Below are 19173 nucleotides of genomic sequence, written 5' to 3'. Positions count from 1 at the left end.
GGTTTTGGCCCAGCTGCTTGGTGGCTGCAGTAAGGCCGGCGTGTTGGCCACAGCCTGTGGTGTCTTAGGGCTCTGAAGGAGAAGACAGTCATCCCGAGTGCCCTGTCCTCTGCTTGGGAATGATCCTGGCATACTTGCAAAGGAGATGGGGGAGAAGACTCATTCCGACCCAGCTCTGGAACGGGGACCGCACTAGGAGGACGTCTTGTGGTGTGTTGGTGACCGACAGCCTTAGGTGAGGGGTCTCTAGTCCCCAGAGGTGACCAGGGCTCCAGAGGGGTGGACAAAACAGGAACCAGGACAGCACAATATCTTAGAGCCCATAAGAAAGGATCTGCTTTGTTTTTCTTAATGATTTCCTTCACAAAGGAGTGAGCCTCTCACCGGGCAGGCTAGCAGACATGAGCCCAGCCAGCCAGGCCAGGCTGACGTCAGATAGAAGAGTCCCCGTGGAGGAGACACTGAGACTAGGGCACGGAATGGGGAGCCCTGGATCCTAGTCCTGTCATTTTATCACACCTGACTTGGAACCGGCCACTTAAGGTCCCTGTAGGCGGGACCAGCCGTCTGCCTCACCGGATGGGGAGGAATACGCGGGAGACTGAAGTCAGAGCACCCAGGACATATCTGGCTCCTGTTCACCCTGCAAGTACTTTCGGAACACCCACTCAGTGTGGGCATTGTGCTAAGTGCCTTACAGGCTTCTCATTTAACTCTTAGAGCCCCCTTAAGTCGTGGGTGCTACGATGGTCCCCTCTTTATATAAGATGAAAAAATTGAGGTTTAATAAGATAAAGATGGCCAAGTTCGTCCCAATGGTGGGCAGTAGTCCTGAGGTTTGAACTCCCAGTTCTGTGTTCTGTATCAGGGGTTGGCAAACAGCCCACAGGCCAAATCTGGCCCACTGCCTGCCTTTGTAAATAAAACTTTATTGTCACGCAGGCATGCCCATTTGTGTTTGCAGTGCCTGTGGCTGCCTTCCTTACGGCAGCAGAGCTGAGTGGGGACAACAGAGCCTGTATGGTCTACAGAGGCTGAAATGTACCCGGCCCTTCACAGGAACAGCGTGCTGACTCTTCTCTGTGTGGATGCTGTGTGTTCTGTCATGTATGGTGGCCACTAGCCACATACGTAGAGCTATTTAAAAGTTTTTCAGCTTCACTGAGGTATAATCAACAAAGTCGTCAGGTTATTTAAATTTGAGTTGATGACACAAAAGTGGAATCGAAAACTCAGTTCTTCAGTTACACTAGCCCCACGTCAGGTACTTAGTGCTGGACGGCACAGTGTGAACCACCGCCGTCTGCACAGGAGCTTCCGCTGGGGGGACGCGCCCTAAACCGTCTCCCAGTGTGTAGAAAAGCCAGATTGGAGAGAACCAAAGGAGGCATTCCAGTGAGAGAACGAACATTGGCCTTTCCTGGCCCAAAGCAAAGAATTGAAAGTGAGTTCACTGACTTAGAGGTAATGGAGAAATGGGTGACATGACGGAGGGAATGTGGGTCCAGAAGAAGCTGCCCCCCAGACTTCCGTATGACCCGTGGGTAAGCCACCCCGACTGCCCAGGCCCCAGGTCCTGACCGAAAGTGTCCGGTTGCCCTCTGAGGATCCCCCTCAGTGCCGCTCCGCTCTGCTCTCCCAACCTGTGAGCCCTGCTCCTTCCTCTGCACCTCTTGGCTCACCTGGGCTGGTGGCCTCATCAGCGGTGCTGTGCCTGGCACGTCTCTGTCCCCATCTCTCCTCCCTCCCACCACACTGGGGTGGAAACATTTTTGCTCTGATGAAGCGGCCATGTTTTCCGTGGACACAGATAGGGAACTACGTCATTCCTTCTGAACCATGGCTACTGTGGAGCTTGAGGAAAGAAAGAGGAGTCCTGGCTCCCTAAGCCAGCTCAGGTCACGTGGCTTTCCCCTCAAAATGCTCTTAGCTGCAACACTGAGGCAGCTCGTTGACTAGCTTGGAGCTCTTGTCTGCTTGGGTCCAACATTCTCTGAATAAGAATCTCATGCTTGGGTGGCTCAGTCGGTCGGGCGTCGTCTGCCGTGGGCTCAGGTCATGATCTCAAGGTCCTGGGATGGAGCCCCGTGTTGGGCTCCCTGCTCAGCGGGGAGCCTGCTTCTCCCTCTGCCCCTCCCTCTGTTCATACACACTCTCCTCTCTTAATAAGTAAATTAAATCTTTAAAAAAGCTCCTCAGAAGCTAATGAGGGGCAGAGTCATTCTGAGGTGAGAAGGCGAACATAGAGAACGTGGGTTTTCAGTTCATTGGATCCGTCCATGCCAGAACCAACTCCCGCCCCTTTGTGCGCACTGATGGATCTACGTGTGGAGGAAAGCTGTGTGCCTGTTCGCTGCTGGGCCGTCCCTGGTCTGCGGATGGCTGCTCTGGGGTTTCTAATGACATGCCGTGTGTGGTCAGGAGTCTGGTCCACTCCTCCTGGGAGCGGCCGGGCTGGTCTGTGTTGGTTTATATGGGTACATTCTGCACGCGTCTGCCCAGCTTAGCCAGTGCCCACTCCCTGTATAGCCAGAATGAAAACTGGTGAAGTGCAAGAACGAGATGCCGGGCAGAGTTTGCAGAACCCTGGGCAAAAGTAAAGAAAGGGCAAAACCAGCCCAGCCTGGTGGATGGAGCCATGGCATAGGTGCAAGACTGAAGCACTTGGTAAGGAGGAAGTTGGGGTTAAGAGGATGCACACAGACAGGTTTTGTCTCTTGCTTTAAAAAGGAAAAGAATAGCCCCGGAAGGCCAGGCTTGACTGCGTGCCTGCCTCTTGACACTGCTTGCCTCTAGCCAGCCACTCCCCACATGGTCTCCTGTGTCTTCCTTCCGCAGCAGGGGAGGGCTGAGAGCGGGGCAGGTCGGGCTGGGCCCTGAATTGCTCACTGCCATCTCATCACCCCGAGCAGGGGAGAGCCCACATGCATACAGAAAGAACCGTGGCGCAAGTAAGATTACCGGGGAAGTTGTTTTGTACTTGAGAGTTAGCTTTCACTGAGCACCTACTATGTGCCACGCACCGCATATACATTCTCATCTGCCTGTCCCGCAGTCGGTTGTTAGGTAGTTAGCCCCTCTCTGTGGGTAAGGAACCAAGCTCCAGCCATAGCCTTCCGAGTGCGGGTCCCAACCCCAGTTCGCTTGTTCCGAAGCCTGTCTCCTCCACCCCTGGTGTTATCCGCAGTCGGGGACCAAGCTGCCCTTTGAAAGAAGTCTCTGGCTCCTCTGGATGGGCTCCCAGGTCACATTTTTATCAAGGCCTGTGGGCAGAGAAGTAGGTTGCTCTGTGGGTTGACATTTAAGAAAACCCACTTCATTGAGCTTTCCCTTTTAATGTGTTGTTATGGTACAAGAAGTCTTCGTTTGTCCCAGGCTATTTTGAAATAAAAGGCAGGAAACCCCCCTCTCATTTCTATATCTCACATACAAGTCACCAGAACAGAATCCTGTGTTCTGTGCAGGAGATGTGATTGAGGAAGCAGCTGTTCTGTTCCTGCTGACCCGGCCGGAGCCAGCCATCTGTGGGCGTCAGGGAGCCAGAATTGCCTGTTCCATCTGCCGGCTGTACTTGCGTTTGCTTCAAGTGTTTGGCATGGAAACTCTTTCCTGCCCCAAGCCCACGTTGTGAGAGGCCAGAAGGGAGCCCTCTTCATGAGGGCAGGACAGACTCCAGGCCCCTCTCTGCTCTCAGGGACGCCGCAGCTCGCCCTCTAGAGTGGAGGCCAGGCAGGGACACAGCCCAGGTCAGTCCCCTCCCCAAGTACGCAAGTGGGGAGGCGCATACAGTTTGGGATTGGGAGCATCGTGGCTCTACTTGGACGTGCTCAGGATCTCCAGGTCTGTGCTTTCTAGTCATTCTGGGGCCTCGAGCTCACTCAGAATGAGCCAGGAGTGACAGGGACGGACATGCGTGGCTGGGGCACTGACGCCCCATGAGTTCACACAGCTCGCCAACCAAGATGAAGCCTTGCTGTGCAGGCCGTATCAGTTTGAGCAGTCAGCATCCGTGCAACCGGAGCCTGCACCCTTGTGGTCCAGGGGCCAGATGTGGTCCTCGGGCATGATTTGCTTGACCCCCATGAAGCTTTAGGAATTTTTGCATTTCTTGACAACATTTAAAAGCTGGGATTGTACAAAGAAGTCTGGATTTTCACCTTCTCTTGGCAAGGCCAGCGATTTTGAGTGTTACCCTTGGGCCCTCTTTCTCATTCAGTGCCCCAGTGCTGGACAAAGCAGCCAGAGTAGCTCGCTCTCCGCTCCCAGGGTGCGCTCTCCACGCGTATGACAGCTCCCGCCTGGCGCTCTTCACCCAGTCACGTTTCCTGCTTGCCTCTAGAAAGCACTTGAGTTCGAGATCCCTGGAGTAGACCAGACATTCAGAGGACAGACTGAGAAGTTCTGGATTTCCAGGTTTGGTGCAGGGCGAGTGGTGGTGCATGGCTGTTACTGCGCGGGGCTCTGGGTCATTCCCACTGCGATCCTGCAGGCGGACTGCAGAATCAGCCAGCGCTAAGCAAAGGGGACCTGCAGCCTTCTCCTCGGGGCTGGGGGGTGGCGCTCTCCCTGCTGCCCCCACAGTGGCCACTGGCTCTGGGAGGACAGCACCAAAAACAGGGCCCTTAACTCAGAAGCCATCCTCTGCCCAGGTATCTTCCACCCAGGAGGCCCTGCAACGCCCCGTGACGCCCTCCTCCTGTGCCCCCCCACCCCCAGCCCTATAGAGTCACTCAGGTGCTTTACCCAGTTTCATCTTTTTAGTCTAAAAGTGTCTCCATGGCTTTAACAGATACTGCGGGATTTTTTTTTAAACAAAGATTTAATCTTTAAATTATCTCGACAAGCAGTCAAGCTGCCATTTATCAAGTAGATAATTTCTTTCTTTCTTTTTTTTTTTTAAGATTTTGTTTATTTATCCAACAGAGATCACAAGTAGGCAGAGAGAAAGGAGGAAGCAGGCTCCCCTCTGAGCAGAGAGCCCGATGTGGGGCTCCATCCCAGGACCCTGGAATCATGACCAGAGCCGAAGGCAGAGGCTTGACCTCACTGAGCCACCCAGGCATCCCAAGTAGATAATTTCTGCTGGTGGTAGAAAGAGAAATATTTCTGAGAATAAATGAAAATACACTTAGATTCTTCCAGCCCTGACTCTTCAGCAGAGACTCAGCAGAGGAAGCGGAAGTGAGGAAAAGATTCTCCAAATGGCAGTTTTATGTTTTTCCAGGAATTAAGTTTTTCTTCTCATAGTCCCACAAATATTTAGTATCACCTTCCTCTTTCTGCACCTGTTTTGCTCAGTCCCATTTTTCCCCTCCTGTGGCCAGTGTTCTGCCGGCATTTTATTTTCCCCTTGCTGATTCTGACACATTGCACTAGATGGTCAACCTTTGGGCTTCGAGGTGTCCCTCCAGGTTGTTTGCTCCTTATGGACAAGCACTAGGTCATCTGTACCTCGATCCCCAGGTCCTGCCCCAGAAGAGGTGCTGGTGGTGGGCTTAGGCCTCGCACCCCTTACTGACCGACCTCATGAACTGTTACGAGAGACTTGGCCTCAGTGGACCTCAGGTTTTTCATCTGCCACGCTGTCCTCCCCGTTAACAGAGTTCTGGGTACCGAATGCACAAACACATTGGTTTCCAAACTTTTGGGAGCACCAGAAACACCCGGAGGGCTTGCTACCACACTGATGGCCGGACCGCCCTCGCAGAGAGTTTTTTTTTTTTTTTTTTTAAAGATTTTATTTATTTATTTGACAGAGAGAAATTACAAGTAGATGGAGAGGCAGGCAGAGAGAGAGAGAGGGAAGCGGGCTCCCTGCTGAGCAGAGAGCCCGATGCGGGACTCCATCCCAGGACCCCGAGATCATGACCTGAGCCAAAGGCGGCGGCTTAACCCACTGAGCCACCCAGGCGCCCTCGCAGAGAGTTTTTGAATCAGTCAGCTGGGGTGGGGACTGGAACTTCATTTCTGACAAATTCCCCGGTGAGGCGGCTGCTGCTGCCGGTCCGGGGACCACACTTCGAGAAGCGCTGTGCTGAAACCACATTGTTGAAGAGGGTGTCATACGCTGTAGTGTTTACCTCAGCCAGGGTGTGGGGCGGCCTGCACAGGTCCCAGCCGGCGACTTGACTACCTGCCCTTGACAACTCGTGAGTCTTCTCTTCCTTTGTATTTTTGCACTGTGCGGAGGTCCACACTTACACAACTTTGCGTCTTATTTTCTGGGAAACTTGACCCTTGATGCCCAAAGAGGTTTCGTTTCCAGCTGTTACGGTCTGAGTGTCTCCCCCCGCCCCCAGCTTGTATGTTGAGATCAAGGTGTTGGTGTTAGGAGCCGGGCCCTCTGGGGGTGAGTAGGTCATGCCAGGGGAGTCCTCATGGACTCCCATTAATGTGCCCATTAGAAGAGTCCCCAGAGAGCCCTCATGCCTTCTGCCCTGTGAGGACACGGTGAGAAGACGGCTCTCATCTGACGCTGAATCTGCTGGCCCCATGGTCTTGGACTTGACAGTTTCCAGAACTATGAGAAGGAAATGCCAGTTGCTGGTAGGCCCTGCAGTTCCCGGTACTCTGGTCGCAGCCTGAGCGGACTGAGGCGCCCTCCATTTTCAAGCTGTTTGTCTTCAGACTTCTATTCTCGTAGTTAGACATTGATTTCCTACCTGTAGGTGAGTCTTTCTCTGCAGGCCAACCGCTGTCCACCCCTGCCGTCCCTCCCCTCCTTGTCTGGACCCTTAACGCCAAGGGAGGGCAATATTGGTCAGCCTGGGTTTCGGACTTTGTTTTCTTAGGTTTGTCTTCTCTGTTCTCACTGAAGCAGGGCCCCCGCCGGGTTGAGCTAATAACCAGCACAGAGACGTGGTCAACCTCTGAGGCAACTTGTGTCCCTCCTGATGCTTGTGCTTCCAGATGCTTCCCCAGACTTCCCAGGAGCCAGGCCCTGGCCGAGGTGTCTTGGGTGCCCTGGAATCAGCATCCCCACGCACTGGTGGGAGCTGGGCGGGGGGTCACCAGCAGTGTCTCTTCCCTGACAACAGAGGAGCCGGCCTGGGCTGCCAGAAGGGAAAGAGAACTTGCTGCAACTGGGGAAACCGAGGCCCAGAGCTAGGAGCTAAGGTGCCTGCGACCATACAGAGCAGCCCTGCTCGGACAGACCTGAATTGTCTGTCTGTTGGTGGCTGGCGGAGATTGATTTCATCTCGTTTTTGGTTCCCGTTGTCCAGAGTGAGTCTGAGACCCCTGCTCGGTGCGTGTCTTTAGCTTGAGCCGGACTAGCTGGGAGGGGGCGTGGCTTATCCGTTCTGCCAAGCTTTGCAGTTTTCCCTGTGCCTCTGTTCTCTGGAGGAGTGTCCCCCTTCCACTTTTGCCTTTTAAAAACTCGGGGACAATAAAGCAGTCATGGCTTTGAATGCAGCGTTTCTGTGGTGTTTTTCTGAGTCCTTTCTCGCCGCCCCGGTCCTCTGCTGTCCCCAGGCCAGGCCCCGGCAGCTGAAGCACAACGGCCCTTGGGCTTTTGTGCTTTTCATAGCCACATAAACACGTGGTGAACGCGTGCTCCGCACATGCCTTGAGCACATACTTGTAACTCGGGGGTCTGAGACGATGGTGACATTGTCATATGGGCTTGTGCGTGGCCACGCCCCTTTCCGCAGAGAGAGCACAATTCTCGCATTGTGTGTTGGCATATGCCGTGTTAACCGCGTGGGGTGGCTCGGGGCTGCTGGTTCACGGGCAGATTGAAATAACTGTTCTGCGGCTTTGCATCTTTATGCTGTCGTTTTGCGGAAGGGGGAGGTTTGGGATACCCCGTCAAGACCCCCCGGGCCCCTGACGGTGTTCAGCCAAGTAGAGCTCCGGCCGGTGTCCCTTGTGGCTCTGCTTGTGTGCCTGGTGTTCTCGCCAGCGAACGGGAGAGCAGGCCAGGTGTGGTAGGGTAGACCCCGGAGAGCGAGGCTTCAGAGCGAGGGGGAGGTGGGGCAGGGGATAGAGAGGTGGGTGGCGGCCCAAGGCCACCCTCAGCGGCAGAGCCCCCCACACCCCTGGGCCTTAGGAGGGGCAGCTGCATCAGTGGGACACGTGCCCGTTTGGGCAGCGTGGGGCTCCTTCCGCCGGAACCTGGGAAGGGGCCCTAATCTCCCAGCTCCCCAGCCTGCTGGCTTCCTCCTGGGGTGCCCTCGCTCTGTCTTTGGCTGTTGAATTCCTACCCATCCGTGAAGGCCCGACACTCAGGCCACCTCCTATGGGACATCTGCCCAGAATTACCTCCCCATGTGGAATCACAGCCCACTCCTCTGTCCCGTGGCAGTCACCGTGTTTTGGTACTTACGGTGCCTGTGGTGCAGGTGTTGGAACACCTGGCGGGTGGTGTGAACTCGATTGGGTCCGTCTTCCGCCCTCGGTGCCTGGCACAGCTCGTCCGGCGAATGCTGGACTTGGGATAGGACTCTGACACTGGGAGGAAATCTGGTGGAAGAGGCCCAGCACGGGGTATGCTTGGGATTTGCCTGTTAAACTCATGTTCTCTGGAAGGTTCCTGGTGTGTCCAGGAGCAGAACGTCACACACACAATCAGCTTCTCTCGGACCATCGTGCCTGCTGTCCCTCTGCTGCTCACCCTGAGGGCTCCCAGGACCTGTGACCTCCTTGTTCGGAGGAGATGCTGGCCCATGGGGCTGACCCCAGAAGCTCTGGCTCCCAGTGAGCCCCGAGGGGGGCCAGCCCTCGCTCCTAAAAGCAGAAGGAGGAGGACAAAGCCTAGCGAAGGGGCTGGGGCAGGTGTTTCTGAGGATCCTCTGCCAGAAGGGCTGCACCTGCACGGAGGCTCTGGCTGAGGCTTTGACGAGTGTTCGCAGGTTCCCAGGAGGTGCGGGTGCTGTCAGGGGAGGGATTTTGTGCGGGCTGCGGACTCTGCTGGTGTTCTGCTGCTGGAAATCCATGCCTCTTTGAGTGCAGCCCCTCTGCGGACCGAGAGTTATCATACTTGGAGTTAGTGTTAACACCACAATTGTGAAAGCTGCGGGAAACCCCACAAGCAGGAGAGGTTTCAATAGCTTTTGGCACTGGGGAAGTTGAGGCTTGACTTAGCGTGGTGAATGTGTTTTTTCATTCAACAAACATTTCCCAAATAGCTCTTGTTTTGGGTGCTGGGGAGTCGGGACTCTGGCTGGGCTTGTGCCCTCCAGAAGATTACACAGTTCATTTCATGCTCCTATGGTTCAAGCTGTGCCCAGTGAACAAGGCCTTCCTGGAAGAGGTGGCAGCTGGGCGGAGTCTAAGAGGTGAGAGTGTTTCTCCTGGCTGGAGGCTGAGGAGGGCGTGGGAGGAGCAAGGAGCTGGTTATAGCCAGAGAGACCAGCATGGACAAAGGTCTGGACGTGTGCAGTAGCATAGTGTATTTTGGGGAATTACAGGCATTGTGTGTATGTTAAATTTGTAAGAACAGGCAATATATGCATATGTTACAAATTCAGCAGTGACAAGTAACTCTCCCCGTCCCTGTCCCCCAGCCACGTTATCTCCTCCCCCTCCCGGGAGGAACCCCCGGTGGCCTTTTCTCGCTTATCCTCCCACAGCTGCACCCTGCGTGTGCGAGCACATACCGATATGTGTATATATAGTTTAGATTTTTTTTTTAATCTTTTTTTTTTTAAAGATTTTATTTATTTATTTGACAGAGAGAAATCACAAGTAGACAGAGAGGCAGGCAGAGAGAGAGAGGGGGAAGCAGGCTCCCTGCTGAGCAGAGAGCCCGATGCGGGGACTCGATCCCAGGACCCTGAGATCATGACCTGAGCCGAAGGCAGCAGCTTAACCCACTGAGCCACCCAGGCGCCCTATAGTTTAGATTTTTTAAAAAAGATTTTATATATTTATTTGACAGAGAGAGCGCACAAGGAGGCAGAGAGGCAGGCAGAGATAGAGAGGGAAGCAGGCTCCAAGCCAAGCAGAGAGCCCGATGCAGGGCTCGATCCTAGGACGCTGAGATCATGACTTGAGCTGAAGGCAGAAGCTTAACCCACTGAGCCACCCAGGCGCCGCTATATAGTTTAGATTTTTTATAGGTCGTCCTGCATGTGGTTCTCGATTCAAAATGAGCAAAATGGTGTTCTTTGAGGAGTCTCTTCTCATTTCTCTTCCCAGGTACCTGCTTTCCCTCCTTAAAGACCACTGATGTTAAGTTTCTTTCGTATCCTTCCAGAGACTTCCAGATCATTAGAATCATTTAGTTTCACCCAGATGGGAGCTGATGATGTCCAGTGTTCTGGTCTTTGCTACAACTAGATTGGAAGATGATTTCCTAATAGTACGCATTGACGGCTCTTGACCTTTCGAAGAGCTGCCTTTTGTCCGTTGCACAGGTGTTTTTGCATTTGTATACCCTGCTCCTCCTGCTGGGCTGTGAGGTGGCTTTCTGCCCACGAGCAGGACTCTCTGGAAGGCAGATTAATTTGGTACGGTGGGCTCTTGGAGCACAAGGGTCTTACAGGGGCATGGGGACTTTGCCCAAAATATGTGTTGGGTTCCTCTCTCTGGAGGCTGACTCATTCCTCTTTGTGGAAGGCAAGTGAATTTTAAATTGGGTTCTACTGAGAGTTTTGGAGAGAAACTCCCTTATTCCTTTGCTGCCTGCTATCAGTGATGCCCTCTGTGATGTGGGTGGGATTCCCCTGGGCTCATGAAGTGTGGTTGCCCTGGGCTGTGGTCAGCAGCACTCAGAGAAACTGCCTCTTGGGCACCTGTGCCAGACTCAGACCCTCCTGCCACCCACAGTGGCCAGGCGAGGCCAGACCAGGGGCCAGGAGACAGCCCGTAGAGCAGCTTTGCCAGCCGCGTCTGCCGGGATCTCGTGGACATGGAAGACACTCCTGGGCACTGGCTGGGCTTTGTGCTTTGTGGCTATCACAGGTCTAGTAAATGTTTCGTTGGCTTATTAATAATTGAAGTGAGCAAGCATCTGCCCAGGTAGAGAACTGGCCAGAGTGCGGGGGATGGGGGGTAGTAGGGAGAGAAACCCCAGGATAGCTTTGTACTTAACCCATAAAGTTGCGATGCCAGTTTCTGAACTTGAGAAAGTCTGGTTTATTATCGTGTTCCTTGCTTTTTGAAATGTGCTCTGCTTCTTAGTGTATTTCATTTTGCTTTTTATTTGACTCCCGTATCAGTTGTTAGTAGTTCCCACTTCCTTGGGAGGAGGGCCTCTGGCTCCAGCCCCTCCCATGACCTCTCGGCCTAAGTGCTCATTGAGGGCCTGTGGGACCGTGAACACAGCTCGGATCTCATCGGGCTTTTCAGGGGTGATAGCCTGCTGTTCGTCACTGAGAGCACCCAAAACTGGTTTGGCGCCCAGATGACCAGTACCTGTTAAGTTGCACCCGTTCTGATCCCATCCCCTGATGTAGTCTGACAGCTTTGTTTCCTTTAGTGTTACTTGCAACTCTGTCCCCCTCGCCTCGTGTTGCCCCTGGTCAGGGGCGCTGCTGGGTTGTGCAGTGCTCTTGCTCTTGCGCATTTGGTAACTCCTGGAGATGAGGCTCTCAGCGGGGCCAGACCCTTCCCCGAGAGCTGAAGGCCACTGCGTGCTGGCTTTGGGAGGCGCCCCAAGGCCTGGCTCTAGAGTTCCGCTGCTGACTTACTGAAATGGGCTTCCGCAGTGCAGGGCAGGCCGGCACCCACACCGGGTTCTGGTGACTCCAGGCTGGGGACAGTGACAATAAGACCAGCATGGCAGCAGCTGGTGCATTTGGAAGTTTTTCACGCACTCTGTGAACAGATAGTGGAGCGAACCTGTTTCTACCGGGGCCATTTGTGATGAGGAGGATGGTGTGCTCACCTTTGGGAATCGGGTCAACTATCCCAAAGACTCTTGGAATCTCAGAGCCGTCACAGTGCAGGTAGAAGGCTCTAGAATGACTCAGCAGGGCTTCCAAAGCACCTCACCTTGCTCCTGCACCCACCTCCTGCCAAAAAATCAAAAAGGGGCTCAGGACCCAGTAAGCTGCTGCTCCCCAGGCTGCTCGTATTCATTTCACAGTCAGTTCCAAGTAACCTGGGGGGACTGCCTGGGCTTGGCTTTGCAACAGGACCTCAGTGAAGCCCTTCTTACAGGAGGGAGTCTCCTTCTCTGTCGGGCCTTTCTGCAGAGTGCCCCATGGCCAGAGTGAGCCTAGTAGGGTCCGTCTCACCCTTCGGAATCCCCACCCCAGGAGGTAGCAGAGAGATGACTTTGGGGTTTTGACCTGAGAGGTGCCGTGGAGCTCAGGCATACCTGTGGTCCATTGTAACAGATCGGTCAGGCAGCTAAGTCTCTCGAGTTTGCTTTTGGCAGATGACGCTGGTCTTGAGCGCACGGTGGTGCTTGCTGTGTGAAATGGGTCGAGGCGGGAAGGCGGAAGGCTTGGTGTAAGATTGTTGCCTGTCTGATTGATCTGTGTACCCGACCCGGGAAAGCAGGTTGGCCGATATGACTCAGTCGGGTCAGGAGGTTGACGTCCCGTAGGAAGAAGAGATGAGGCTGTGATCTGCGAGTGGGCGGCAGATGGGAAACCTAGCGGTGCTCGTGTCCCTCCCCGTCCCCTAGAGCCTTTTGGTCCGTCCTGCGTCACCTCCCGGGTTTCACTGTGATACTTGTTTTGATAGTGTTTGGGGCCCCCAGGCCCCTGAGATAAAGAGATCGCTGCTCTCCCAGCTGTGTCCCGAGTGCCGGCTGCTGGGTGATTAGGAGCCCCCTGCGGGGTGACCTGGCAGTTCTGTGGGAGTCGCACTGGGCTGCGGCCACGGTCTGAGCTGGAGTGCTTCTTCCTGCCCGGGCCGCTTCTGGAGCCGTGCTAGCGTGAAAGCCACGCATGCTGCCCGGGCTGGGGGTGGCTCGTCTTGCAGGAGCGTGAGAAGGTAGCGGTCTGTGGACCCTGAAAGTCCAGTTTAGGAAGAGGATATTCTTGCTGCAGGGGTGGGAGATGAAGGTGTGAAAGCTGATGAATGACTAACTTCCTGGGCCTCTAAGAAACTTCTAATTCAGAATGCGGTGAGTGTCACTGAAAGACACCGAGATGCCCCAGTGTGCTTGAGGACGGAGCTTGGAGAATGAACGTGCACAACAGCCCCGTCTCTCTCCACTGATCCGTAAGACAGGGGCTGGTTCTGTAACGCCACCTCCCCCAGCCGTGCGTGACCTGGAGGTCGCCAGCAGAGCAGAACGGCTCCCAGCTTCCCACTTCGCTGTGTGGGAAGGCCCCGCGGAAGCTCCTGAGGGCAGTGAGGAAAGAGTAGGCCTTTGCTGTTGTCCAGTTTCCTGAGGCCTTGAGCACCACAGGCCAGGTTGGAGCAGGATCGGGAAGGCTGGCCTGGAAACAGCCCATGCCAGCAGATGCTCCGGGATGGGCACTGTTGCCATCCTCTGTCACAGCTCACACGCCCTCGGATCCATGGTTGAGACTCTGTGGCTCAGAGTTCCTATTTGCATGTCACAGGAGAGGAAACCGAGCCTCAGAGCGTCACAGTGATCTGGCAGGTGGCTGCACGTAACGCTCGCTTGTCCGAAGGAGCTCCTCTGGCCCAGGCCCGCATTTGGCAGGAGGAGGCCCAGAGATGGAGAGCGGCTTGGCCAACAGGCAGAGCTGCTCGGGAGCAGGGCCAGCGCCAGAGCCCACGTTTCCGGAGCCTTGCTGGCTCTACCCGGACCACACTGCCTCTGGTTTGGGCTTTTCTACTTTGGATTTTGCTTTAAAAAAATTTTTTTTTCCTTTAACTCTTTACCTCTTTTGGTTTTTCCTCATGGTTTGATTAAATTCACTGTACTTGTAAATAGGTCCAACTGTAGAACAGGTCATGGTCGTCTTAGGCTAAGTGGCTTAACATTTCAGATTATCTTTGGGGCCCTTGCTGTGTCTCACCATCCTCTGCTCTCTGCCCTTCTCTCCCACGCCCCGGTTTGGAGGCGAAGGCGGTATCTGGCTCTGTGCTCTGTAAGTACTGGTTCTCTTTTCCTCCCTCCCTTGTCCTTCATGTCCTTCCTTTTGAGTTTGCTCAGCAAGTTCTAGTCCACAGCATCTCGTCTCTCGTGGTGGCTGGTGCGTTGAAATGACACGAACCGTAGTGAGAAGTACTGGAGTGCTCATCGGAAACTTGTCTGTTGGGTGTTTCTCATTGATAAACGGGCCCCTGACAAGTCATGCATGCAGCTGGCTTTGGTTTCAAGAAGGGACACCGGCTGTCTCGTTCCCATGTTCAGATTTGTTTTGGCTCTGGGTCTCGACACTCTCATGTCCCTGAATAATGTCACCCCTCCCCTCCTCTCGAAATGCTATTTGCTTAAACCCCAGGAAATCCCTACAACACTGAGAGTGACCATGTAAAGTCCCAGAGAACAGAGTCCTGATGTGGTTCAGTGGCTCATTTTACTGGTTTCTTTTTTCCCCTCCAGGAAGATAGTCTCATAAGGGGGCTTGCTCGACTTTGTTCGGCCAAGGGCGTGGGTGGTTTCCTTGCTGGGCAGTGATGTGACTGCTGGTCCTTCTCCAGATGTGGACCTTTGGTGGCCTTTGGTCACCTGAGGGACTAGGCCAGGGAAGGTATGTTCATCTCAGTTACAAAGAAAATGCCTCCAAGGGGACACCTCACTTTGGGGTGGGGAGTGAGGGTTGGGTTGAGCAGGTGGTTGACCTCTTCTCCCCTGAGAGTCAGATGTGGGCACATGCCAGCTGTGAGGCTTTAGGTCATTTTGTTTCTTGTAGCCTAGTTTCCTCGCCCCTGCCCCCCGCCCCCGGCCCCCCCGGCACGTGTAACTGGGATCCCCGAGTGAGCACGAAAATCAGCAACAGACTCAAACATCCAGCAGCCCCATCCTAGGAGTAAGGTGCTTGGCGGACTCACAAGCCCATTTCCTGCCCCCAGCAGCTCACGCTGCGGCTGAGAAGACATGACCGTGTTAGCCACACACAGCTAATAGAGGCCTGCACTCTGCTTGGCCTGGGGCACGCCGAGGACTTCATGCCTGCAGGGACCACGCTGCAGAGCCTTACCTCCTCAGGCTTCCATGTGAGGGGGCAGAACAAGGATCACGTCTTACAGATGACAGAGGGTGAGCTTAGAAGAATCACGTCGCTCCCCCAGGGTTCTGCCGCTCCTCTGGGACTGAGCTGGGCAGCCGTGTGGCTTCCGGACGGGGATCCACTGCTCTGCCCCTATTCTCCTGACTCCGCCGACAGACCCGGATGTCAGGTTCCTGCTGTGGCAGGCTCCGGGCAGAGACCAGAGGATGACTGAGGCAGGCCTATACCCAGACTCTGCAGGTGGACAGGAGGGCCCCCCATGGGTCCCCTAGGAACGGACTTGGACAGGAGGGCAGGGTGGCCGGTGGAGAGGCCGCTGGAGGCAGAGGCCTGGGGAGAGGTGGCAAATGGACGTGGATTCCAGCTGGTGTAGCAGGAAGCTAGCATGACGTCCCCAGGGGACTGGGGACACCCCAGTGTTCATGGGGAGCACTTCACCTTCCAGGTGGCGCCTGGCCTAGCTGCATATCCATGCGGTTGGGATAGACGGCACTGACGCCCTCTTGCCTCCCCGCGCCCTTGCCAGCTGGGGGACCCTAGTGCTGTGTCTCAGCAGTAGGTTCCGGAAGGTCGGTGCTCGGCCTTGGGATACCTCAGGATGAGCCGTGGAGACAAGGACTGCTACAAACCTCGTGTCTCTGCTTCCACATTTGGTCAGTTTAATTGAGAAATACTTGAAGGGTCATTACGATGAAATGCACAGATCCTGGAGTGGAAGAGTCAGGGGTCAAGACAAAGGTCTTCAGCAGATGTGGCCCAAGTCCTTGTGCTGTCCCTCACAGCTGGGTGACCTAGGGCCTGTGCCTCAGTTTGTTGCTCTGTAGAATGGAACAGCAACAGGCCCAGGCGCAGGGACTCCGTGGATGCACTAAGCTGAGAATCCAGCACGGCTGCCGTGGCTCTCATTTTATTCATGCTCTGCGGAAAGGTGGACTCTGCGTCACACTTAGTTCTGCAAATACAGACCAAGGAGATATTGGCAAATGGTGAAAACAAAATGCAGTTTCTCCCTGGATTCTGTCTCTCCTGTGGAATCCCCTCAGATTGACAGGGTTTGGTGTTCCTTGCGTCTGGGGTGTTACCGTATCGACTGAAGAGGCTGTTTGTCTCTGGTTTTCTGTGTGTTGAAGGTGGTGGAGGCACCGCTGTCTCGCCTCACTGACCCTTCAGGAGGCTGGAAGGCCTGGGCACCTGGGCCGAGGGACATCACTGAACCGTCTCGCTGGAGCCCACACACTTCAGCCCCAGGTCCCTTTACTGAGCCTCCAGGCCCTTTTTCTGACACTAACTGGGTCTGGAAAAGGAAGGGCTCTGGTGAGGTTCCCGCATATTTTAATGTTCCTCCTTCAAACTCTTGGCACGTAGCTATAGAGTCTGCAAGCCAAAAGGTTTGGTTCCCTTTGTGGGACAGCTAGGAGCCTTGATTTCCGCCCCCCGTACCCCCAAGATTCGGCTCCCCTGGCTACCCTTCTAGTGGTTCATCACTGGCAGAAGGCACGGCCCACTCAAAGGTGCACTTCGCCACGTGTCCCTAAATTTGCTGTAGGTCCTGTCCCCATACAGCATTTGTCACACGGATGGCTGAAGTGAGGCAAGTCTAAAAATGCATGTGGCCTTTCTGAAGACCTTGCCGAAGGGGGCTGCTTCCCTTCCATTTCCTTTGCTTCATGGGGGGGGGGGGACAGCGCTGAGGCCCGGCTGGCTCAAGCCCTCAGGAAAGTCACTGTCAGTCACCAGGCCAGACTGGGGTCCGTGCCCAGAGGTGGCCTGCAGGAGGCCTTCATCATGCCACCTGCGGCTCTGGGCACCTACTACCTGGGCCAGAGCCTTGCTCCCAGTTGTTCCTTCAAAGGTGGAGCCAGTCTCCCCTCACCCCCCGGCCCCCAGCCCAGCTTCACTCCCAGCTTTTCCCTGAGCCGTCCCTGGCCCCATCCTCAGATTCGACTCTAAGTCTCTGGATGGGCATTGGCATTCCTTAGTGAACTTGGCCAGGCCCGTGCCACAGATCAAAGGAATCCCAGGGAATTCCAGATTGTGCCAGGCTCTGCTGGTCTGGATTTGCCTCACAAGGCCTGAGAATGTGCCTGGATCATTTCAGATGTTGCTGTGATTTAGCTTCATTCCAAAACGTGTATTGGGCTTGTGCTGTGTTCAGGGCACCGTGCTGGGCATTGCAAAGGACCCCCCAGAATCACTTTTCCTTGACAGGCCGAAGTAGCCCAGCCCCTCGGGGAGCTGCCTGTGGCCACATGGTAAAGTCTGCACTCGGTCGGCGTTGCGAGCTGTCGGCTCGGTTTGAATCTGTCTTCCCCGCTCCTTGTCCCCGTGCTGCCACCTGTCCACACACCCTCTGCTCCTGCCACTGGGGTGCTCCCTGAGTCCCCTGCAGCATGTACGGGGCAGGGCCCCATGCTTTGCTCGCAGCCTTCCCTCTGCTCGTGTGCCTCTCCGGCATGTTGAAATCTTGCCTATTTTCTTTTTCACGGGAAAGGTGTTGTAGGTCCTGGGTGGGGTATTCAAGCAGCCTGCAAAAGCTGCCCAGTCTGTCTTCTACTCCAGAACGGCAGGCGCTTCCATAAGGCGGCCTCGCTTTCAGGACCACACTGTCCTCCTGCTGTACTCATCTCGCAGCGTGTCTCGGAGAGGGTTTTTTTTCTGTCCTGTCAGAGTCGCCTTATTGCGGATGTGCCTGAAGTGGCGTGGTGTCCCTTTCCGTGGTTCCACCGTGCTTCATGGAAACAGCCCCCTGTTGATGGCATCTTGGTTGTCCCCACTCCTGGACTCCTGTAGGTTGTGCTGTGTGTTGTCGGCCCTGTGCAGGGGGTTCTCTTTACAACTCAGTTGCAGTGCCCCCTCGCCCTGCCTGCCTTCATCGGATTTGTGCCAGCGCCCACAGAATTCCCCATGACCCCCGGGGACAGGGCTTGTGCTAGACCTCCTCTCTCCGTTTGGCGCCTGCCGTGTTTGCTGACCGCCCGTTTCCAGGAGCTTACGTCGCCCCGGTATCCCCCCTCGCGCTGCTGCCCCAGGTCCTGGGCTCTCGGAGGGGCGGAGCTGCGAGAGCGGGGCGCCCACGCCGCTCCCTCCGTCCGGCTTTGTGTCTGGTGCCAATCGGCTGCATCCCGATGGCCTAACACGTTTCCATGGCGACGGACTCCCACAGTATCATTCTTACTGGCCACCTACTGTTTCACCAGAGGGATGGGCTATAAGATGGCCTGTTCCATCCTGGTGAAATTTAGCCTTAAAAAAATTTGATGAAATTTCTCTTTAAAATAAAAATCCAAGAGGACAGATAGATGCTTGGGCACCCGCTGCTGAGAACCGACGGGGACCTACCGTCTCCCCGATGAAAGTGGGGACAGTAGCTACTGTTTATCGAGCGCTTCCTCAAATGAGCTAGAGCTTCTCCCTGAGCACAGGGCTTGAGCTCTGTTTTCAGATGATATAGGAATCTTGCGAGGCAGGCGCTGTGGTCCCCATGTTACGGAGAGAGAAACAGGCTCACGGAGTAAGTAACTTGGTAAAAGTCCCTCAGACAATGCATTTCAAGAGCTGGGATTCCAGCCCAGGTGTCTTTGACTCAGGACCTGAGCTTGTAACCACCAAGCCGTCCTGTCTTGTTAGGGAAGAAGGAAATGGGGGGTGGGGGTGGAAGGGCAGGTCCCCCCTGGGCCTTGGGCCAGTGGCCAGCTGCCCCCGAAGTGAATGAGGCTGCCCCCAGAAAGAAGATGGCCGCCAGTGGGCCTTGCCTCCGCCCCTGCAGCAGCACAAAGGGTCCCTTTGAAGGGCGAGTCCATAGCACCCCCCAACCCCGCTCCCCAGCCAAGCGTCCAGGGGGCTGGCGGGCATTTCTGGCTCGGTTTTCTGGCCTGAGCTGGGAGGAGTGGTCTGACATTCTTTCCTGGAGCAGCTCACTCTCTGTCAGAATGTGTTGCTTCTAGACGGAGGTGGTGGTGAAACTCCAGGGTGACCTGGGAGCCTACATGCCACCAAGTCTCTTCCTGAACAACCGTCCTTGGAAAATGTATTGATTCCCGCCCCCCCTTCCCTGCTCTTGCACTTTGGATGAACCTTGTTTTCGAAGAACAGTAGAAGGTAATTTTCCTGTGCTTGCCAGCTGGCC

At 55.1% G+C, this 19173-nt stretch overlaps 1 protein-coding gene across 4 annotated transcripts in view; it reads left to right on the top strand.

Annotated features, from left to right (window-relative positions):
- Window positions 1–19173, top strand: part of FAM53B (family with sequence similarity 53 member B) — a 120118-nt gene that overhangs the window by 27262 nt on the left and 73683 nt on the right. The window contains exon 1 of one of the 4 annotated variants that reach the window (XM_044240699.1): window positions 18441–18558. The exons of the other annotated variants lie outside the window; for them this stretch is intronic. The gene's annotated coding sequence lies outside the window, so the exon portion shown is untranslated. Of the gene's footprint in view, window positions 1–18440; window positions 18559–19173 lie in introns of those variants that run through there. 4 annotated transcript variants of the gene reach the window in all.

This window comes from Neovison vison, chromosome 2 (assembly GCF_020171115.1).
Source record: "Neovison vison isolate M4711 chromosome 2, ASM_NN_V1, whole genome shotgun sequence".
Lineage (NCBI taxonomy): Eukaryota > Metazoa > Chordata > Mammalia > Carnivora > Mustelidae > Neogale > Neogale vison.
Note: the sequence above shows the minus strand (reverse complement) of the source record. Positions and strands in the feature narration are given on the sequence as shown.